Genomic DNA, 25,271 nt, shown 5'->3' with positions numbered 1-25,271 from the left:
ACCCATCCATACTTCTCCCACTCCTTTCTCCAGGCACTCTTCCCATTCCCCAGTAATCACTCCTCAAGATTGTTTTCAATCAAAATTATTGAGTAATCTTATTGCATATTTTTTCATTTCATATAACTTTAAAAAAGAATTTTCAATTTCTATAAAAGTCAGCTAGAATTCTGACAAGGAGTAAATCAAATCTGAATATCATTTTAAGAGGTACTTGGGGTTGGCAGAGTGGCTCAAGTGATACAACTACCTGCTTAGAAAGCAAGAGGAATTCAGTTCAAACCTCAATGCCACCACCAAAATAAGAAAAAAGAAGTACTGATATCTTCACACCATGCAATCTTCTCCCATCCAGGTACTAACTAGGCCTGACCCTGCTTAGCTTATACGATCAGATGAGATTGGGCGTGTTCAGAGTGGTATGGCCGTAGACCCATGCAATCTTCTGATCCATGAGTATGTGATGGTTTTCACTTATGCATGTCTTTCATATTTTTCTGCAGTGATTTATAGTTTTGAGTATGAAGGTTTGAATCTCCTGGGTTACATTTGTTTCTAAATATTTTATTCATTTTCAAGCTGCTGTAAATGAATCTGTGTTTTTAATTTTATTTTAAGGTTTATTATTGCAGTATACAGAAGTATAGATGGTGTTTAGGTTGATGTTATGTAGACTTACAACATTGTTTCTTCATTGTAATTATATTTTTCTGGACACTATGTATAAAGCCATGTCATCTGCAAATATAGTTAGTTTTACTCCTTTCCAATACAAGAAATTTTTAATTCTTTTCCTTGCCCAATGTTCTAGATAAAAACTATGACAAAATGCTGAATAGATTTGGCTAGAGTGGACATCTGTGTCTTTGTCTTGAACTTGAAAGAAACTATCCAGTTTTTAACAGTAAGTATTTAGGTATTAAGTATTTTTCACAGATAACCTCTACAAAGTTGAAAAGTTTTCTTTCTTTCTACTTTGTTCATTTTTAAAAAATTCATGAAATTGTGTTGGATTTTGTCAGATGATTTTCCTGCACTTATGGAGATCATGTTGTTTCTGTTTTTGTTCTACTGATGTGGTATATGATCTTGATTGATTTTCAGATGCCAAACTAACTTTTCATTCCTTTGATGGATAGTACTTGGTCATTGTGTATAGTTCTTTTCATGTTTCTGAATTGAATTTGATAGTGCTCCATTGTGGATTTTTTGCATCTATATTCATAAAAGTTATTGCTGTGTATTATCCTTTTTTTCTTGATTTTTGTTTTGTGATACTGGGGATCAAGCCCAGGCTTCACTCATGCTAAGCAATCACTCTAAAGTTAATATAAAATGTTTGGACGCAGGTATAGGCCAAATTTCCCAGAAATATTGATTTCTCTCTAAGCACAGCCAAGAAAGAATCCTAAAGTTTTTGATATGTTTTGACATATTGTCTCTTCATTTTCATTTATCTCAAAATATTTTCTAATTTCCTTGAACACATTGGTTGTTTAGAGTATTTGCTTAAGTTATACATATTTAATTGACTTTTCCAATTTCTTTCTGAGATTTACTTGTTGAAATTTATTTTCTTGGTGACAATATGATTTATTCTGAAGTATTTTCCATATGCACAGGAGGAATGTTTATTGTGAGATTATTTGATTAAGTGTTCTATAGATGGCTATTAGGTTTAGAATGTTTATACAATACAAATCTTCAATTTCCTTATTGATTATCTTTCTAGTCATTCAATGAATTATTTAAAGTGAGATATTGAATTCCCCAGCTTTTATTGTTTGTGTATTTCTCTAATTTCTGTCAGTTTTGCTTCCTGCATTTTGGTCTTCTGTTATTAGGAACATGTATAATCACAGTTGTATTTCCTGATGGATTGTCACTTTCTTGGCTGATACAGTACAGGGTAAACCAATTCAATGCATTCTTGTGGTACAGACATGACTAAAACGAGGTGAAGTGTGTGTGTTTACACAACTCTGAATACACATTCAGCACTAACATCTTTATAGGTATTCAGCCTACTAGAAAATGTGCTCTTTGAAAATAGGGGCACGTGTGTCTTCTTTATTTGTCTACTAAGTGCCTTAGATCATGGCATTTTAGATTAAGTGAATACTAACTGAATGGATAGTTGGGTTTTGAAAATGTCAATTTCAACTTACAGAATGTGGCAAATATATGGCAATTGTAATTCAGTCTTTGGTAGTTAACCGTGTGCCAGGAATGCACTGACCTTCCTGTTCAGGCAAACAACTATTTCAGTAGTATGCTGGTATTAACCCAGAACTAGTTAGCATACCACTTCTCTGGCATGGCTTACATGAGGAAATCCCTGAACTTTGTGGAACCTCAATTTATTAATTAATTAATGTTCTTATGCCCTAAGGTGTATTTGTAAAATAAGGGAGATAAGGAATAGTAAAATATCATAGGACATGTAAGTGTAAGGTGAAAGTTCTATTAAAAGACAGAATAAAATGAACTTTTGTCTTTGCAACTTGCAAGCTCCAAGGCATCGATCAAGTTACCTTGTGTTTAGCTTCTCCCTCTGTAAAACAGGACATTTATGTTAAACTTTACAAATTGTTTTATATAGAGTGTACAATGCATTTTGCACAGTATCTGACTTGTAAAGGGAAACTCTTAATTGGGAGGTATTGTTATTATGAAAATTACTATGAATATATGATATTTCTTAGAGGTCCTGAAATTCTAAGACAGTGAAGGACATAATTGTCACAAAGAGAAAAATCCAACAAAGGATTAAGCTTTAAAAAAGTGACATAAAATATCATTTTTATAAAAAGCAAAACACCAGAACTGGCATTACATCCTTTTTCCCAAATGAAAATGCTATGCTCATAAGTACAAGAAAACATTACAAATAAGGAGTATAGAATAATTTTTAGCTGGGCTCCAATGGCTCATACCTGTAATCCTAGATAATTGACAGGCTGAGATCAAGAGGATTGTGGCTCCAGGACAACCTTGGTAAGTAGTTCAATAAACTCCATCTCTAAAATAACCAGAGAAGTACTGGCAGTAGGTGTGGCTCAAGTGGGAGAGTGCCTGTGTTGCCAGCACAAAACCCTGTGTTCAAAACGTAGTCTCACAAAAAAAATTAAAGACAATACAAATATATGTTTGGAAAAGCAGTGAAGTATATTCAAAGAAATGTCAGCAATTCTAACATTAGCTAAAAATAGAGTAGTTCTCTTATCAAGTAAGAACAGGCAAACTAACAAATAGTCATTACTTTGGACAATCCAGGAAGGTATTGTAAAGATGAAATAACTAGCTTTTTGCTAATCCAGTAGCATGAAAATATTAAGAATATGTAGGCCCCTGAAAGTTTCTGCACAAATGCTTCAGAATAGCCATTGTTCCCTCCACTTTGACCCCCAAGTCTTCTTATAGGAGAACTGGACTGAGTCTTATAGTTCAAATGAAGAGAAGGATGGCCTGCCCTCTGGAATTGAATAGTATACAGATGTATTTGGTGTGACACAGATTTAAACAGAGAAATATTCAGTCTCATCCCAAGTACCTCACAATAAGGAATTATGTGACTAATAAGAACCAATGCTCCTGAAATTATTTTAGGTTAGAATGTACTTTTTCGGGAATGTTGTTGCCATTTCAAAATTGAGTGTTTTCATATGTCATCACAAGGGGGTGTCAGGGGCACAGAGACAAACACTGACAACTTGGTGTGAATGCCAGCAGTTATTGGTGAGAACAAAAGAATTTTTGTTCTTTTGTAGGATCCTAAAGTTCTTTTGCCTAGTAGTTTAATAACAATTCCTGCTTCACAAAGTTGTGAACATTTAACAAGCCAATGCATGGGAAGTGCATAGATTATTGCCAGATACCATAAGTGTTATATAATTGTTAAATAATGTAAGTAAAAAAAGTACAGGTAGTTACTATGAAACAAAGAATATTATTTTCAAAATAAATGCAACACAGCTATAAGTTTAATGACTTTTTAAATAACTCAACCACTATGAATTGAATGTCATCAATCATATTAACATAAATAGTATTAACCTTAAATATATTTGTGATCACTTTTAAAAAGGATACATGGAATCCATCTGCAGGGAATTTAGAACCAAAGTTTGACTGTACCCCATGGAAGTGTCATAATTAAAACTGTAAAGTTGCATGTGACTGATCTACCAATGATGACCTGTAAAGATCACTCTATAATTGTCCTTTAGTTAAAGAGGGAAAGAATTTGTATTCCTTTGAGCCACATATTTTCATTTCCATAGAAATGTGATTTTGATAATGTACTTCAGTACTTTACTTGCATTTGTCACTTAATGTATTTTTCCTATATGAATTTTTCCTGCCAATGTGGAAAAGAGAGCATATATATGTCACTATATCATACATATATATACACATATATATCATATATCATACATATATATACATATATATCATATATCATACATATGTATATACATATATGTATATCATATATCATACACACATATATGTGACATTACTAAATATTACTAAATAATATGACTCATATATTATATGTAGCCTTGTATTTTCATGTGTCCATATGAAAAATCCATACTCTGAAAGTTATTTTCTACCAGCAGAATATTCATCATACTGGCTTAAGCTCCAGTGAAAGCCCACCAAGCATGCACATGTCTGTTTTCTGTCATCTATGAAGAACTTAAGTGTCTTCACTTCCTGAGCAAATACAAGAAATACACCATTACTAGGACTGCTGAATGTGTAAAAGAGCCTTGGGTAGTGCACATCTAGGGACTTATGTACATAAATGCAGCCATGCTTGTAAATGTATTCCTCTTTTCCAATACTGCAGTTCACATCCATTGATTCCTTTTATTTATTATCATTATGATGGGGTAAATTGTAACATTTACAAAATTTCTTACAATATATCATAGTTGAATTCATCCCCTCCATCTTTCTCATTTATACCCCACCCCCAATCCTGGAACACATTCAACAAGTTCTCCTTTACATAAATGTGTACACAATATTGGTACCATGTTCACCCTCCTACACCCTCTCTCACATCTTTCCCTCCCACTGGTACCAATCTCCCAGGCAGACCTATTCTGCAAAATAAAAGTCAAAGATCTTGTAGAAGTCTGAGGGTACACCAGACTTCATGGTCAGCATAGTCAGTTGTTTGTCTTATATACACAGGTGGCATAAACATGCAAGCAGAACTTAAATCACAGTCAGCAGCACACCCACACCCACACACACACAATTTGCAAGTGACAACTTATTCCAGCAGTAAGGACAGACATAAGACAATAATAACTCATAGTTACTAATCAACTATGAGTCAGACACTGAGCTAAGTGACCCATTGGGTGTATATCAGTCACTAACACAACCATATAAACATTTTTTTCTATTATTCATACAGACATTAAGATCTGAGGGCTTAAAAACACTTCAAAGTCTGTTGGTAAACAAGCAGGTTATTAACAAACTCTGGTCCTGTTGAAACCATGGCTTGCTCTGAAATAATATGAACTCCTCAGCATAAAGTGGACCATAAATCCACAGGAGGTATCTGCTCCCACCATGGTCTTTAATTTTGCATATGCTTTGTGAAGCATGACCTATATTTCGAATGTCTTGTCATTCATCAGCTATATGTTCTCATGCCTATTCTAATGCAATGCATACTTCTGAGTTTATATAATGCTCATACATATAAATCAAATTAGTGACTGCAGGGATATTAGAAATGAAATCTACAAAACTCAGACCTAAAAGGCCATGAGAAATAGGAAAGGGAAGGAATAAGGCATAATGTTGCTAAATAGGAAACAATTGTATTTATGACAGGCACAACACATCAAAAGTTGCTTTTGTTAAACATAGCATTTTGTAGGCAATAAATCAATAGGAAATGCTCTAAAACACATATTTTGAGAAAATATTTATGTGCTCAATCTCTAACCAATCCTGACAGAATTATTCTTTTGCTTCCTGTTTTATGAGACTTCACTGTCCTCAGATAGTGATGGGGAGAAATGAAAGCAGTGTATTCTCATGCTTTTCCAATTGGAATGCTTTTGAGTGACACTGAAAATTCAGATTTCCATCTTTTCTCTCTAAATCTTCATTTTACTCCCTTTTGACAGTGCCCTTTACTAAGTTATACTTCAAAATTTTCCTTTCCTAAGATTCCCCTTGTGGGTTGTGAGAACACTCACCGTTTTTCAGGTGAGAGAAGTCTGTGAAACCACCATAATGATCACCAAATCATCAGGATGAAATTAGCAAGGGGAGCTGCAAGATGACATGTCAGCAAGTGCAGCTGATGCTCTGCAGTCCCTCTGCCAACCCACTTCATCCTCTAAAAGACATCGAAAAATAACTATTGCCTATTCAAAAATATCTCTTGTTCCAACTCCTACTTATTCTGACAAGGGTGCCCACTCTCCCCGCTCCTATTCAACACAGTCCTGGAATTCTTAGCCAGAGCAATAAGACAAGAAGAAGGCATACAAATAGATAAAGAAACTGTCAAAATATCCCTATTTACAGATTACAGGATCCTATACCTCAAAGTCCCAAAAATCCTTACCCCAAAACTCCTAGACACCATAAATGCTTCAACAATATGGCAGGATACAAAATCAACTTACAAAAACGATTAACTTTTCTATACACAAACAAGGAAAAAATTGAGAAAGGTTATATGGAAACAATTCCATTTACAGTAGCCTGAATACCTAGGAGTAAACTTTGCAAATGATGTGAATGACCTCATCAAGGAGAATTACAAAACCCAGAAGAAAGAGATCTAGGAAAACTAGAGAAGGAGGAAAGATCTCCCATGGTCATGGATTGGTAGAATCAACACAGCAAAAATGGCTACACTACCAAAGGCAATGCAATGCAATTTCCATCAAAATCCCAATGACATTCATCACAGAGATTGAAAAATCTACTGTTAAATTTATATGGAAACAAAAGAGGCCATGAATAGCCAAGGCAATACTCAGTAAAATGAGTAATGCTGGAGGTATCACAATACCCGACTTCACTATATTACAAAGCAATAGCAATTAAAACAGTATGGCACTGTCACAAAAACAGGTATGAAGACCAGTGGAAAGGAATAGAGTATGCAGATATGAATCATCACTGCTATGCCCACCTTGTTTTTGACAAGGCACCAAAAACATACGCTGGAGAAAAGACAGTCTCTTCAACAAATGTTGCTGGGACAAGTGGTTATCTGCCTACAGAAAACTGAAACTAGATCCATGTCTATCACCCCGTGCTAGTATCAACTCAAAGTGGATCAAGGACCTTAACATCAGACTTGAAACTCTGCAATTTGTACAGAAAAGATCAGGGAAGACTCTGGAAGCAATAGGTATAGGCAAGGGCTTCCTCAATAGAACTCCAGCAGCTCAGCAACTAAGAGAAAGGATGGACAAATGGGACTTCATAAAATTGAAAAGCTTCTGCACAACAAAAGAAATGGTCTGTAAACTGAAGAGACCACCCGCAGAGTGGGAGAAAATATTTGCTAGCTACACCTCAGACAAAGGACTGATAACTAGAATATACAGGGAGCTCAAAAAACTAAAGTGCAACCAATATCAATGAACCAATAAAGAAATGAGTAACTGAACTAACCAGAACTTTTTCAGTAGAAGAAATTCAAATGGCCAAAAAACACATGAAAAAATGCTCACCATCTCTGGCCATAAACGAAATGCAAATCAAAACCACACTAAGATTCCATCTCATCCCTGTTAGAATAGCTATCATCAAAAACACTACCAATACCAAATGTTGGCAGGGATGTGGGGAAAAAGGAACCCTCATACACTGCTGGTGGGAATGCAAGGTAGTGCAACCACTCTGGAAATCAATATGGAGGCTTTTTAAAAATCTAAGCATAGAACTGCCATATGATCTAGCAATCCCACTCCTGGGGATGTACCCAAAGGAATGAGACTTAGGTTACTCCAGAGGCACCTGCACACCCATGTTTATTGCAGCACTATTCACAATAGCCAAGTTATGGAAACAGCCATGATGCCCCACTACTGACAAATGGATTAAGAAAATGTGGTATTTATACATAATGGAATTTTACTTAGTCATGAAGAAGAATGAAATCTTATCTTTTGCAAGTAAATGGATGAAACTGGAGAACATCACCTTAAGCCAAGTTAGCCAGGCTCAGAAAGCCAAAAATCATATGGACTTCCTCATATGTGGACTTTAGATCTGAAACAAATGCAGCAATATTATTAGACATGGGTCACACGCTAAGGGGAGAACACATCCAGGAGGAATAAGGAAAAGTAGGAATCCCAAAACTTGAAAATGTTTGATGTGCTCACTTCTGAGGAACTAATACAGTAACCTTAAAAAGACAGAAGTCAATATGGGAAGGTGAATGGGAAGTAATGAAGAGATCAGGTGGAGATGAATCAGTTTGGGTTGTAATACACTTGTGCATGGAGCAATGCTAGGAATTTCTCAGTATAGCTTCCTTATGTCAACTAGTAAAAATGCTTTGTCATTCATATTATTGCTTATGTTTACTTTTCAACAAAATTGGAGCAAAGGGCAGAACAGGTTCTGCCTGGAAGCCAAGGGGTTGGGGAGAGAAGGAGGGGGTGGGGAGCAGGGGGGGAGTAACTGCCAAAATAATGTATACATATATTAATAAATGAATAAAGAAGAAAAAGAAATTTCAAAGAAAGTATTTTACATGCTTAGAACATAACTCCAGAATAAAATAATGAATTTTATAAATTAATGACAGAGAATATGTATAAATGTAAATGAAAATTAGCCTAATATTGACTTAGAAATCAATAATTGCAATATTTATGAGATTTAAGATTATATGAAATTATCTTTTCTCTTTTATTCTCATTAACTGTAAATAACTGTATTCATGGTGTACAATTTGATGTTTTAAAATATGTGTACATATGAAATGTTTGAAGGGAGCTAAACCAAACTATGGATTACTTCACAGATTTAACATCTTTTATTATTCAAAATCTAGATTCTTAGAAATTTTCAAGTTTACAACATATTGGTATTAACTATAGTCACCTTGTTGTGTAGAATATCTTTTGAAATTATTCCTCATGTCTAGATAACATTTTATTACCTTAACTAGCATCTCCCCAATTATCCCTCCTCATCCCACCTTTATACTCCCTTCCTCTGTGAATTCAAAATTTTTTGCACTCCATACATAAGTGAGATGGATATGTTATTTGGGTTTTTTTGTGCCTGTCTCATTTCACTTAACAGAAAGCCCTCTAGGTTCATCTAGGTTGTTAAGAATGACAGATTTCCTTATTTTTTGAAGGCTAACTAATATTCTATTTTTATATGTTTGTTTTTATATGTATGTTTTCTTTAACCACAGATTTTTTTGTTGGAGACCTAGATTGCCTCCATAGCTTCACTTTTGTGAATAATGCTGCAGTGACCACAGGAGTGCAGTTCTCTCTCTGTCATACCCTTCCCTCTCTGTTTGCATATATATCCAGAAGTGAGGTTGTTGATTATACACTTGTCCTTTTTTAATTTTGTGAGGAACCTCCATACTCTTTTACATAATGGTTGGACTGATTTTATTCAATGGCTCCTTTTGCCTCTGCATCCTTCTCAACACTTGTCATCTCTGAAATTTTTAATAGTAGCCATTTCAACAGCTATGAGGTGACAATGACTCATTATGGTTTAATCTGCATTTTCGTTATGTGGAATAGTGTTAACTATTTTTCCTATATCTGTTCCCTATTTGTATTTCCTCTATTAAGATCTCTATATTCTATTCTGTATTTTTTTAAAATGAGACTATTTGTTTTCTTGCTATTGAGTTGCTTCTTAAATATTTTGGAAAATACCTCTAAGTGGAAATATGGCTTGCAAATATTTTCTCCTCTTGTGTAGGCTTCTCTTTGGAGCTATTTCCTTTGCTATGCCAATGGTTCTGAGCTTAAATCTATTTGGTGTTTTTGCTTTTGTTTTCTGTGTTTTGGGGGTCAAAATGATAAGAAATCACTCCCTAGACAAATGGAGAGTTTTTCTACTATGTTTACTTCTAATAGTTCAGAGTTTCTGGTGTTCCATTTAAGTCGTTAATCCATTTAGAGTTGATTTTTGTATATGGTGTGAAAAAAAACTAGGTAAAATCATTCATGATATCAATTAAATAAAAGTTGGAAGAAAATGAGTGACATGCCATATTACAAAGTACTGGAATTATTCCAGAAGAAATTAAATAAATTTCTTTATATATTAATATATTAGGATTATATGTTATAGTCTTACTTTCAATAGTAACTACAAATAGATGAGGCAAAGAAAATATGGCAAGGGAATACAAAGAGAAAATGAAATAAAATATCTGATTTATCCAAAACAGATGTTCCTCTAATATTTAATTAGATGTTCCTCTAATATTGTTCTAATTAGATGTTCCTCTAATATTGGCCAAATCTCTAATCTTCTACCCTTGCATGTGTTTGCCAAGAGGCATCCTTTGGAACAGCATCTCACATTGTCTGTGTGCCCTCAAGAATGATCTTGCAAACACTTCACTCTCTGGAGAGAGAAAATTATATCAGATGTGTGTGTTCCTTGAGGTCTTCCAGATAACTAAAGTTACCAAGAGTGGTAACTCTCAGTTCAGTACCTAATTGCCTAGCAGTGATGCATGGATCATCTCTGAAAAAAAACATGTGTATCAAATCTTGCCTCATGGTCTGCTGAGGAAGCCCAACTATGCCATAGCATAAAAGCATAAAATATAAATCTAACTCCATGAATCATGTGAAATAGAATTTAAATAAAAGGAAAAAGATGAAAATGAAATAATGGAAAGTAGAATAACTATCCTAGTACAATATAAAGTGTACTGTAAGGTCATAAGGAGTTATGGAGATATATTAGGACCTTTCTCAATCATAAGGGTTTCAATTCACTAAAAAAATCTATATTATTCTAAATATGTATAACACAGATCTTTTGAAAGATAGGAATGCTAAATCTAAATTTGTATAAAATAATTTCAAAATAAGTAAGAGAGAAGTTTAGAGATGTCACAGGACCAGAGATATTTCTACAATCATTGTGTGAGAATTTATTCTGTTTCAAAATAATTGAGACAATCAATGAACAGGAAATTTGTCTTTACTGATAAAGAAAATTATCACAATTATGAAACTGAGTGACACATTAAGAGATTATATAAGCTAGCTATGAGCACATAGTTCAGAGACTTCATATCATTTATATACATAGGGTACAGCATTTAATAATGAAAAAAATTTATAGTCATTTGAAGCACACATTAAATTTTTTAAATGACCATATGTTGCATCATAAGGAGAGTCTCAATAATTCCAAAGGATTTATTATATTAAAATATGTCCTCTGCCTAAAGGAAAATAAGCCAGAAATTAATAACAAAAATAAAACTGTGGAAATTCTAAACTTGTTAAATATTAAATACCATGTTTCTAAATCATTTATAAATTTCCACAATAATTTATAAAACAAAATGAAAATTTTAAATATTTTAAACCAAATTAAAATAAGAACACAGCATACCAAAACTTATTGAATGCAATGAAATAATACTTTAGGGAGAAATTTGTACTGCTAAATGTACATAGAAACAGAAAAGCCTTAAAACAGATAAAATAAGTCTCCAAATTAAAAAGTTAGTTAAAAGAAAAGTATATCTAATGCACAGTACAAAGTTAACAGTAAAGGTAAGAAGTTTATGAAATAGAAAACAAATATGCCTCAGAGAAAAATATCAATAAGCCAACAATTGATTATATGAAATAATAACATTTATGGGACTGATAAAAATGAGACAGGAAGCTATTTAGAAATGTAAGCACTGAGAAAGCAGAAATCACTGCAGACTTACAGAGAGTGAGAGAGGTAACAAGATGATATCGTGAGAATCTCCATGCCAATAACTGGAAAGTGAGATGCAATGACAAAACCATCATTTACCAAAACTGACAGAAAGGAGAAAAGTGAAATCTGAATACGCCTGCTGCAAATCATCTTAAAAACCCTTCTTCACAAAGAACAGTAGGCCTGAATGTTTTTACCAGTGAATTCTTTCTAAAATTAAAGTAATAGCATTCATCTTTCACAACCACCATTTAGTAGTAGTAAAAAGGAAACATCTGAACACTCCTTTTGAGGTCAACATATCAATGGAAAGGACAGAAAAAGAAAAATTACAAATCAATCTCTGTTAAAAAGCAAATCTCCCAAATATTAGCAAATCCTAGGTTATATAATGAAATAAAACAATAAAACTCATCACATGAACAGAAAAAGGGGAAAATGTCACATTCTTGTGATAAAATTTAATACCCAATCATAAAAAACATTAAAATCTAGGAGATTCCAAGATGGCGGCTAGAGGGAGGAAGCAGAAAGCGAGCCTCCTATAGTGAAATCTTGGAGAGACGCTGGAGACACACTTTGCAGGCATAATCACCGAGAAAAGGCATAACTTTGACCCCTCCACATCTCCAGCCGGCGCAGAGAATCTCCACTTCACGTTAAACGGAGAACCGAGGAGGCCCCCGGGGCCGCCAGTGGCCGGCGCCCATACGGCTTGGGAAGACGTGGACCAGGTGAGCTTCGCGGTACCGCGGTTCCCCCACAGACAAGCCTGGGCCAGAGCAGCATAGCCCCCTGGACAGACTGACCTCCACCCGGGAAAAAAAGAGAAACTGAGTACTAAGCAATAAGAACAGTTAAGACACGCTGGAAAGAGGGTGGGGCGCCCTGAGCGCTGAAGATTGGGGGAAGGGAATCCTTCCCGGGACTGTAAATAAACGAGCCGGGCGGGCCGGAGAGGCTCTGGCGGGAGCGGGGCGCGCCAGCAACCAGGAGCAGGGACGCTTGTGAGAGGAGGGAAGACCCACTTCCCACGTGAACTGTAAATAAACACGCAGGCCTGACAACGCGGGGCAGTGTCGCCTTTCCCAGTGCTTGGAAAGGGAAAAGCCTGTAGCAGAGGCCCCCCTCCCCCGCACAGGAGAACTCTGAGCAAACAAAGCCTGTGGGACCAGGTGAGTGCTAAGCTCACCCCAGAGATCTGCATAAATAACGCCGCCAGCTACAGGCTGAGAGCAGCAGGCAGGCAAGCCACAGTTGCAGATACCACTCTCAGAACTGCCTCCAGACGCTTTTTTTTTCTTTTTCTCCCTACCTTTGATGAGAGAACAACCGAATTACACCTGCAAGCCGAAAAACTTACTGAAACTATTGCATTTGAACTGGGGACACTTGGTGGGGCTTTTTTTTTATTTTTTCTTCTGTGTGTGTGTGAGTGTAGTTTTGTTCTACTTTATGCATCCCCTTTGATGAGACAACTACAGAACAACATCTGAGGCACCAACTCCAGGACTGGAGATTAAGACGGACATCCAAATTATTAAGACTGAAATTGCATTGCATATAAACTTGGAAGTTTTTTGTTTTTGTTTTTGTTTTTTTTTTTTAATTTCCTATTTTCCATTTTATTTTAATTCATTTTTATAAATAGATATTACTTTCATATACTTATTTTTTATTTTTTTTATCTTTGATTTTCAATCCTCTCTCTGTCTCTCTATTGTCTGTTCAGCTTACTGTCAATTAGTACACTAACACTCCCTGTTTATACCTTTGAAACTCTCTTGTCTGATACCTTGTTCTGCTTTCTCCCTCTTGTCTGTATATTTGTTTTCCCCTTTTCTTTAACTTCTTGCTTTCCATCTCAGCTCACTCTTCCGTTCTCAATATTACCATTGTTATTATTACAAGCTAGAAAATACTTAATTACACACAGTACAGGGACAGTAACAACACCAAGGACAATGACAGGAAGACAGAAAAAACAAGGAAACCAGTTTCCCCACAGCAAAAAATTAGTACAGGAACCAGAGGGGAATGAAGAGAACAGAAACTCAGAGCCAGACTCCAACAAAATGAAGATAAACTATGCCAAAGGACCCAATGAAGCCTACAAGAATAATTTAAAAGAAGACATACTACAAGTACTCAATGAGAATTTTATAGAGATGATACTGGATAGGGTCAACCAAAATGTACAGGAGACACTCAAGAAATTCCAAGACAATAAAAATAGAGAATTTGAAAAAGCAAAAGAAGAAATAAAGGAAACCATAGAAGCACTGTATAAACACCAAAGTGAAAGAGAGAACACAATGAATAAATGGATAAATGAACTCAGGACAAAAATAGACAACAATAAAGAAGAAAACAGCCAGGATATGGAAAACCTCAGAAAAAAGAACGAAACAGAACTGCAAAACAAAACGGAAAGCCAATCCAGCAGAATAGAACAAACAGAAGACAGAATCTCAGAACTTGAAGATGAAATGGTAATTAAAGGAAAAACCGAAGAACTATTAATTAAACAACTCAAGACCTGTGAAAAGAAAATGCAAGAACTCACCGACTCCATCAAAAGACCAAACTTGAGAATCATGGGCATCGAAGAAGGAGAAGAGGTGCAAGCGAAGGGAATGCGTAATATATTCAACAAAATAATAACGGAAAATTTCCCAAATCTAGAGAAAGATATTCCCATACAAATGCAAGAGGCCTCCAGGACACCAAACAGACCAGATCAAAATAGAACTACTCCACGACATATCATCATTAAAACAACAAGTTCAGAAACTAAGGAAAGAATATTGAAGGCTGCAAGAGAGAAAAAACAAGTAACATACAAAGGTAAACCCATCAAAATCACAGCAGACTTCTCAACAGAAACATTAAAAGCAAGAAGAGCGTGGGGTGAGATCTTCCGGGCACTGAATGAAAATAACTTCAACCCCAGGATACTCTACCCAGCAAAGCTATCATTCAAAATAGATGGAGCAATAAAAGTCTTCCATGATAAGCAGAAACTAAAACAATATGTGACCACAAAGCCACCATTACAAAAGATTCTGCAAGGGATCCTGCACACAGAAAGTGACACCCAACTTAACCATGAAAAGGCAGGCAGCACCAAACCACAGGATAAGAAAAAGCAAGACAGTAGAGAGTAACATCAAGTTAGGTACACACAATCAAACCTTCAAACAACTAAGATAACTAAGTGGCAGGAATCACCACATACCTATCAGTACTAACACTTAATGTCAATGGACTTAATTCACCCATCAAAAGACACCGTTTGACAAAATGGATTAAAAAAGAAGATCCAACAATTTGTTGCTTACAGGAGACTCATCTCACCGACAGAAATAAGCATATGCTTAGGATGAAAGGCTGGAAGAAGATTTACCAAGCTAATGGCCCCCGAAAACAAGCAGGAGTAGCAATACTTATCTCTGACAAAGTAGACTTCAAACCTACATTGATCAAACGAGACAAAGAAGGACATTCCATACTAATAAAAGGGGAAATAGACCAAAAGGAAATAATAATCATCAATCTGTACGCACCCAATGTCAACGCACCCAATTTCATCAAACATACCCTAAAAGACCTAAAAGCATATATAAACGCCAACACAGTGGTTGTGGGAGACTTTAACACTCCATTATCATCAATAGATAGGTCATCCAAACAAAAACTCAATAAAGAAATCCAAGATCTAAAATATGCAATAGATCAAGTGGACCTAGTAGATGTCTATAGAACATTTCATCCAACCTCTACACAATATACATTCTTCTCAGCAGCCCATGGAACCTTCTCCAAAATAGATCATATCCTAGGGCACAAAGCAAGCCTCAGCAAATATAAGAAAATAGAAATAATACCGTGCATACTATCTGACCACAATGCAGTAAAAGTAGAACTCAACAACAAAAGTAAAGACAAAAAACATGCAAACAGCTGGAAACTAAATAACTCATTACTTAATGAAGAATGGATCATCGATGCAATAAAAGAGGAAATTAAAAAGTTCCTAGAAGTCAATGAAAATGAAAACACAACCTACCGGAACCTATGGGACACAGCTAAGGCAGTCTTGAGAGGAAAGTTTATAGCCATGAGTGCATATATTAAAAAGATTGAAAGATCCCAAATCAATGACCTAATGATACATCTCAAACTCCTAGAAAAACAAGAACAAGCAAATCCCAAAACAAATAGAAGGAGAGAAATAATAAAAATAAGAGCTGAAATCAACGAAATAGAAACCAAAAAAACCATACAAAGAATTAATGAAACAAAAAGTTGGTTCTTTGAAAAAATAAACAAGATCGATAGACCCCTGGCAAACCTGACTAAAATGAGGAGAGAAAAAACCCAAATTAGTAGAATCAGGAATGCAAAAGGGGAGATAACAACAAACACCATGGAAATCCAGGAAATCATCAGAGACTACTTTGAGAACCTATATTCAAATAAATTTGAAAATCTAAAAGAAATGGACAGATTTCTAGATACATATGATCATCCAAAACTGAACCAAGAGGAAATTAATCACCTGAATAGACCTATAACACAAAATGAAATTGAAGCAGCAATCAAGAGTCTCCCCAAAAAGAAAAGTCCAGGACCTGATGGATTCTCTGCTGAATTCTATCAGACCTTTAAAGAAGAACTGATACCAACCCTCCTTAAACTGTTCCATGAAATAGAAAGGGAAGGAAAACTGCCAAACACATTTTATGAAGCCACTATTACACTTATCCCAAAACCAGGCAAAGACACCTCCAAAAAGGAGAACTATAGGCCAATCTCCTTAATGAACATTGATGCAAAAATCCTCAACAAAATAATGGCAAACCGAATTCAGCAACACATCAAAAAGATTATCCACCACGACCAGGTAGGCTTCATCCCAGGGATGCAGGGGTGGTTCAACATACGAAAATCAATAAACGTAATAAACCACATTAACAGAAGCAAAGACAAAAACCACTTGATCATCTCAATAGACGCAGAAAAAGCCTTTGATAATATCCAACATCATTTCATGATAAAAGCTCTAAGAAAACTAGGAATAGAAGGAAAGTTCCTCAACATTATAAAAGCTATATATGACAAACCTACAGCCAGCATTATACTTAACGGAGAAAAATTAAAACCGTTCCCTCTAAAATCAGGAACCAGACAAGGATGCCCACTATCTCCACTCCTATTCAACATAGTACTGGAATTCCTAGCCAGAGCAATTAGGCAAGAAGAAGGAATAAAAGGAATACAAATAGGTAAAGAAACTGTCAAAATATCCCTATTTGCAGACGACATGATCCTATACCTTAAAGACCCAAAAAACTCTACTCAGAAGCTTCTAGACATCATCAATAGCTACAGCAAAGTAGCAGGATATAAAATCAACATAGAAAAATCATTAGCATTTCTATACACTAACAATGAGCAAACGGAAAAAGAATGTATGAAAACAATTCCATTTACAATAGCCTCAAAAAAAATCAAATACCTAGGTGTAAACCTAACAAAAGATGTGAAAGACCTCTACAAGGAAAACTATACACTTCTGAAGAAAGAGATTGAGGAAGACTATAGAAAGTGGAGAGATCTCCCATGCTCATGGATTGGTAGAATCAACATAGTAAAAATGTCGATACTCCCCAAAGTAAGCTACATGTTTAATGCAATTCCCATCAAAATTCCAATGACATTCATTAAAGAGATTGAAAAATCTACTGTGAAATTTATATGGAAACACAAGAGGCCACGAATAGCCAAGGCAATACTCAGTCAAAAGAACAATGCAGGAGGTATCACAATACCTGACTTCAAACTATATTACAAAGCAATAACAATAAAAACAGCATGGTACTGGCACAAAAACAGACATGAAGACCAGTGGAACAGAATAGAGGATCCAGATATGAAGCCACACAACTATGAGCAACTTATCTTTGACAAAGGAGCTAAAAATATACGATGGAGAAATAGCAGCCTCTTCAACAAAAACTGCTGGGAAAACTGGTTAGCAGTCTGCAAAAAACTGAAACTAGATCCATGTATATCACCCTATACCAAGATTAACTCAAAGTGGATCAAGGATCTTAATATCAGACCCCAAACTCTTAAGTTGATACAAGAAGGAGTAGGAAATACTCTGGAGTTAGTAGGTATAGGTAAGAACTTTCTCAATGAAACCCCAGCAGCACAGCAACTAAGAGATAGCATAGATAAATGGGACCTCATAAAACTAAAAAGCTTCTGTTCATCAAAAGAAATGGTCTCTAAACTGAAGAGAACACCCACAGAGTGGGAGAAAATATTTGCCAATTATACATCAGACAAAGGACTGATAACCAGAATATACAGGGAACTTAAAAAACTAAATTCTCCCAAAACTAATGAACCAATAAAGAAATGGGCATGTGAACTAAACAGAACTTTCTCAAAAGAAGAAATTCAAATGGCCAGAAAACACATGAAAAAATGCTCACCATCTCTAGCAATAAAGGAAATGCAAATTAAAACCACACTAAGATTCCACCTCACCCCTGTTAGAATAGCCATCATCAGCAACACCACCAACAACAGGTGTTGGCGAGGATGTGGGGAAAAAGGAACCCTTTTACACTGTTGGTGGGAATGTAGACTAGTACAACCACTCTGGAAAAAAATTTGGAGGCTACTTAAAAAGATGGACATCGATCTACCATTTGATCCAGCAATACCACTCTTGGGGATATACCCAAAAGACTGTTACTCCAGAGGCACCTGCACATCCATGTTTATTGCGGCACTATTCACAATAGCCAAGTTATGGAAACAGCCAAGATGTCCCAGCACTGACGAATGGATTAAGAAAATGTGGTATCTATACACAATGGAATTTTATGCAGCCATGAAGAAGAACGAAATGTTATCATTCGCTGGTAAATGGATGGAATTGGAGAACATCATTCTGAGTGAGGTTAGCCTGGCTCAAAAGACCAAAAATCGTATGTTCTCCCTCATATGTGGACATTAGATCAAGGGCAAACACAACAAGGGGATTGGACTATGAGCACATGATAAAAGCGAGAGCACACAAGGGAGGGGTGAGGATAGGTAAGACACCTAAAAAACTAGCTAGCATTTGTTGCCCTTAACACAGAGAAACTAAAGCAGATACCTTAAAGCAACTGAGGCCAATAGGAAAAGGGGACCAGGAACTAGAGAAAAGGTTAGATCAAAAAGAATTAACCTAGAAGGTAACACCCACACACAGGAAATCAATGTGAGTCAATGCCCTGTATAGCTATCCTTATCTCAACCAGCAAAACCCCTTGTTCCTTCCTATTATTGCTTATACTCTCTCTACAACAAAATTAGAGATAAGGGCAAAATAGTTTCTGCTGGGTATTGAGGGGGGGAGCGGGAGGGGGTGGAGTGGGTGGTAAGGGAGGGGGTGGGGGCAGGGGGGAGAAATGAACCAAGCCTTGTATGCACATATGAATAATAAAAGAAAAATGAAAAAAAAAAAAAAAAAAAAAAAAAAAAAAAAAAAAATCTAGAAATAGAGAGGATCATTTTAAATTCATGAAGGCTATAACAACATGAGGATATATTTTACTCTTAGATTAAAATATAAGATTTTTTATTACATAGAAATCTGTGTTGCTTTGAGGTTTATGTACAACTTATGTTGAGATGTACTTTATTTTTATTTTTTTCCAATTTTCTCATTTGCCTATAATAGCTGTACAGAGAGGATACATTGTGACATTTTATATATGTGCTTATAATTTATTTAATTAGATTCACCCAATCCATCATTCTTCCTCTTCCTACACTCGAGCCTTTTTAGAGCAATTTCAACGGGTTTCATTTTAAAACTTTCATACATGATACAAAGTATATCAGCCATATTCACCCTTCTTTACCCTCTCTGTTTACCTCCCCCCTTCCCATGATATCCATCCCCTCACAAGACAAGATTTACCTCCTTTACCTTCATTTCTATAAGGAGGTTTTACCACAATATTTCATACATGTATAATTCCTGCTTAAATCAGAATAACTCCCCTCTATTACTTTCTTTCCTCTATCGTCCTGATCCCCTATTATCCATTAGTGTTACATTATACTGTCTTCATACACAGATGCATTGTGTTTTAATATTATTCCTTCTCTCTCATTCTTTTCCTCTCCTGCCTCCCTATAGTACCCAGAGACAGATCCAGACCCACTAATACAGCCATGTTCTCTCTATGTGCAGGTAAGATTATATGTATATTTCTGTGTATATTTATCTTATAGGTCTAGTTTTCACATATAAGAGAAAATGTATGACCTTTGCTCTTCTGATCCTGGCTTATTTCACTTAACATAATGATCTTCAGTTCCATCTATTTACCTATGAATAACATCATTTAATTCTTCTTTTTTGTGGAATAATACTGCATGGTGTATATATACCATATTTTCTTAATCCACTTATCACTTGTTGGGTATGTGGGCTATTTCCTAACTTGGCTATTGTGAATAGTGCTGTAATAACCATGAGTGTGCAAGTGGTGCTCTTGCATCCTGGATTACATTAATTCAGTTGTATGTCCAGGAGTGGTATTACTGGATCATATATTAGGTCTATTTTTTTGTTTTCTGAGGAACCGCTACTCTGCTTTCCATAGTGGTTTCACTAATTTATATTCCTACCAACTGGGTGTAAGAGTTCCTCCCCCAAGCACCCACATCCTTGTAAGCATTTGTTGTTGACTGTGTTTTTGATGACACTCATTCTAACTGTAGTGTGGTGAAATCATAATGTAATTTTGATTTGCATTTCCTTTATGGCCAAGGATGTTGAACATTTCTTCATGTATTTATTGGCCATTTGTAATTCTTCTTTTGAGAATTGTCTGTTCAGTTCATTTGCCCATTTATTGGATGAGTTGTTGATTCTTTGTAGGGTTCGTTTTTTGAGTTCCCTGTAGAGTCTGGCTAAAAAATGCTTTGTCAGATGTTTGACTGGCAAAGATTTTCTCCCATTCTGTAGGCTGTTTCTTAAGTCTTGTGACTGTTTCCTTTACTGTGAAGAAGCTTCTTAGTTACATGCTCTCTTAATTGCTGAGCTATTGGAGATGTATTCATGAAGTTATAACCTAAACCTATATGTTCCAGTGCATTTCTTATCCTTTCCTATGGTAGATTCACCATTTCCAATCTTACATTAAGACCCTTTACCAAATTTGATTGATACAAGCACAGGGTGAGAGACAAGGATCTAGTTTCAATCTAGAGTTTTATATCTTTGTGAAGAATCTCATTGGAATTTTGATGGGGACTACATTGAACATATGAATTGTTTTTAGTAGTACAACCATTTTCATAAAATTGATTCTTCAATCTGTTAGCATGTCTTTCCATCTTCTAGTGTTTTCATTGAATTCTTTCTTCAGTGATTTATAGTTTTATTGTATAGGTTTTTCATTTACTTCAGCAAATTTATTTCTAGGCATTTGAATGTTTGGGTGCTATTGTGAGTGGTATTGTTTTCCTAACTTATTTCAGGATCTGTTTTTCAGAACTATTCATTGTTTGTGTATACAAATGTTAAGTGATTTTTGTACATTGAATTTGTACTCTGCTACTTTGTGGAAAGTGTTTACAAGATCAGAAGGTTTTTAGTGGAGTTTTTAGGGCTTTTTACTTATGAGATCATAACATCTGCATGTAACGATAATTTGACTTCTTCTTTCCCTATTTGATTCCCTTTGATTTCTTTTTCTTGTCTTATCACTCTGACTAGGATCTGTTACTATACTGAATAAGAGTGGCAAGAGAGGAAACCTTTGCCTAATTCTTGATTTAAGAGGAAATGACTTCAGTTTTTCTACATTTAGTATTGTGCTGGCTATAGATTTGTTACATATAGCCTTTATAATGTTGAGGAATGTGCTTTGTTTTCTTAAGTTTTTTCAGAGCTCTTATCATGAAAGGATGTGGAATTTAGTCAGAGTTTGTCTGAACTTGTGGAAATGATGATGTGGTTTTTGTCTTTGATTCTGCTTATGTGTTGTATTACATTTACTGATTTGAGTATGTTGTACCATCCTTGTATTCCTGGGATGACACCTACTTAATCACAATATGTGATCTTTTTAATGTGTTGTTGGATTTTGTTGTAAAGTATTTTATTGAGGATTTTTGCATTTATATTCACCAGGGACATTGGCCTATAATTTTTCTTTTTTTCTTTTTGATGCATCTTTACCTGTTTATGGTAATAAGGTAATACTGATTTGTAGAATGAGCTTGGTAATATTCCTTTTTGTATTTCATGGAATAATTTGAAGCATTGGTGTTAGTTTTTCTTGAAAGTTCTGATAGAACATTAGCAGTGACTCTACAAAGACCTGGGCTTTTCTTTTTTGGGGAGTTTCTTTATAACTGTCCTAATCTCGTTACTTGTTATAGTTTTGTTCAAATTTTCAATGTCCTCTGGGTTCAATGTTGATGGGTCATATGTGTCTAGAAATATATCTACTTTTTCTTAATTTCCCAGTTTGCTGGAGTATGTGTTTTCAAAATATTACTATATGAACTTCTGAATTTAATTGGGGTCTGTTTTAATATCCCCTTTTTTCACCTCCCATTTTAGTAATTTGTGTAATTTCCTTTCTTCTTTCGATTAACTTGGGTAAAGATCTGTTGATCTTGTTTTCTTTTTCAAGTAACCAACTTTTTGTTTCATTGTATTGTTCTTTGGGTCTTCAGTTCATTGACTTTTGCCCTGCTTTTTATAATTTCTTTACTTCTAGTACATTTGGGACTAGTTTGTTCTTACTTTTCTAAAATTTTGAAGTGAATTATCAGATTATTTCAGATCTAATTTTCCAGTGTGATTGTTCATGGCTATAAACTTCCCTCCTAAGACTGCCTTTACTGTGTTCCACAAGTTCTGCTAAGTTGTGTCCTAATTTTCATTTGAATCTAGGAATTTTTAAATTTATTCTTGAATTTCTTCAATGATCTATTGATTATTCAAAGTATGTTTCTCAATCTCCTTGTTTTTGAATGGCTTTTATTCTTTTTCCTTGGCATTGATTTCTAAATTTATTCCACTATAGTTTGTTTCTTATTTCTTGTGATTTATCTTATGACTTAGGAACTGATCTATTTTAGAGAAAGTACAATGGACTGCTGAGAAAAATTTGTAATTTGTTGCTGTAGGATGAAACACTCTATATGCCCATTGAGTCCATTTTTCCCATTGTATCATTTAGTTCTAGTGTATCTTTATTAATTTTTCTCTGCATGTTCTGTCTGTTGATGAAAGTGGGGTGTTGAATTCCCCACTATCATTGTATCTGGATCTATCTGTTCCTTCATGCTTACAAGTATTTCTATTATGAATTTTTGAAGGCACTGGTGTTCAGTTGCCTCCAAATAGGATTACATCTTCTTGGTGGATTGTTCCCTTTATTATATGTAGTGACCATTTTTATCTCTTCTTACTGCTTTTTGCATATAAAACCTGTTTTGTCTGATATGACATTAAGTACAACTGCTTGCCATTGATCTCCACATGACTTGTATATCTTTTCTCAACTTTTCATATTTACTTTATGTGTGTATTTGGTTGTGAGATATTTTTCTTGTAGAAAACAATTTTTTGGATCTTCTTTTGACACCGTCAGACAATTGGTGTCTTTTGATTGAAGAGTTAATTCTGTTTACATTTAGGGTTATGATTGTGAGGTATTTACTGATCCCTGTGTTTCTTTTGCTTTTTTTTTCAGGTTGAATCTCATGTTGATTGTTCTTTACTTTTGTCACTGTTCATCTTTTTTGCTGGTTTACTGAGTTGATCATGCTTGACATTTTCCCCACACTCCTGGGTTCACCAATTTACCTTTTGAGTTTTATTATTTCTTGACCTCTCATGTTTGTGACTCTTTCTTCCTCTTCTATGTGCATGAGTCCCTTGAGTGATTTTTATAATGTAGGATTTGTAGACATGAACCTTTTAAGCTAATCCTTGGCTTGGAAGGTGAAGAAAGAAAGAAAGAAAGAGAGGATGGAAGGAAGGAAGGAAGAAAGAAAAAGAGAGGAAGATACAGCCAAAGGAAAATGAATTCGATGAAGAGAAAAGAGAAAAAATGGAAAAGGAAAAAATATTTCATATCTTGCAAGTGAATATGTTGATCTTCTCTGTTTTTGTCCAAGTTAGTCCCTCTTGTCTTAATTGTTGTGGGATCAGCTTCAGAAGAGAGGAGCTGCACCTCTATCTTAGAGTGCAAGTAGTGACCTCAAGGGGTGGGCAGTGCAGACTGTGTGGTGACAAACTCCAAGGCTATTCTCCAAACAATGTGCTTTGCTGGCTGAGTTGTTTTGTGTCTGCATGGGCTCAGCAGATAGGGAGATTGAGACTTCCTATCGAAATTTTGAAGTGTAAGTGATATGAGCAGGTGGAAACACTCCTTCTATGAGTAGGGCACAGGAAGCTGGAAGGGGCAGAGCAGCCAACCTTTGAGGCTTTTGCTGATTTTCATATTGCCCCAGCCAAAGACACTCCCTCTCTCCATCTGGCTTTAATGGCAATCTCCCACGCAGAGTAATGTTGAGACATGGAACTCCACCAGCTGCCCTTGTTTAAATCTCCAGAGTTGTCTGACTGTAGTTTGCAGGCATTCAGCTTCTCTAACTTGAGTGTTCAGTTTCTTTAGTGAGAAATTGTGAAAACTAGCAATATTGATTTTTAAAAATCAGATTACTTTATTTATGAAAACATTATCAAAATATATAGGGCAAAATTCTTTTCACAAATTTTTCCTGAGACACTTACAAATGCTTAGCTTTCAATATATCTGTTTCCCTATAAATTATTGTCATATAACTACATAGTTAAATTACTGGTGTCTAATAGTTTGTTTCTTTTTTCATTCAAACTGGTGTTATTATCCTGACTTTTTAAATATATCATTTATTATAAAATAATTATTTAGAAATACTCAAACTATGCAGAGTGAATTCCAAGCTCTGACCTCACTCTTTGCTATATTGGATAAATCATTCAGCCTTTCATAACCTCCACTTTCCTATATGCAAAATAAAAGCTAATGGAATTTCTTGCAAAACTAATAAAAGTGCTAGAAATAAAAAAATTTAAATACTTGCACATAGCATGGAATATGGAGTAAGTTTGTAGATTATGGGTGTCCTTAGTAGAAGCAGTTGCATCAATAACTAATTCTTTTTATCCCATAATGAAGCTGATGTGATTGTTTCTTTGCAATTTTAGCCACACTTTCCTAAGGAAGATTCTT

General features: G+C 35.2%; 1 long non-coding RNA gene across 1 annotated transcript; it reads left to right on the top strand.

The window, feature by feature from the left end:
* Positions 1–393: 393 nt before the first annotated feature.
* Positions 394–24,546, top strand: LOC141421314 (uncharacterized). The gene is made up of 4 exons (XR_012445912.1): positions 394–456; positions 812–904; positions 20,165–20,218; positions 23,745–24,546. It is a non-coding gene; the product is annotated as an uncharacterized lncRNA (long non-coding RNA).
* The last annotated feature ends 725 nt before the right edge of the window (positions 24,547–25,271 follow it).

This window comes from Castor canadensis, chromosome 3, assembly GCF_047511655.1.
Source record: "Castor canadensis chromosome 3, mCasCan1.hap1v2, whole genome shotgun sequence".
NCBI lineage: Eukaryota > Metazoa > Chordata > Mammalia > Rodentia > Castoridae > Castor > Castor canadensis.
The sequence above is the reverse complement of the archived record's forward strand: the minus strand, read 5'-3'. Positions and strand labels throughout refer to the sequence as shown.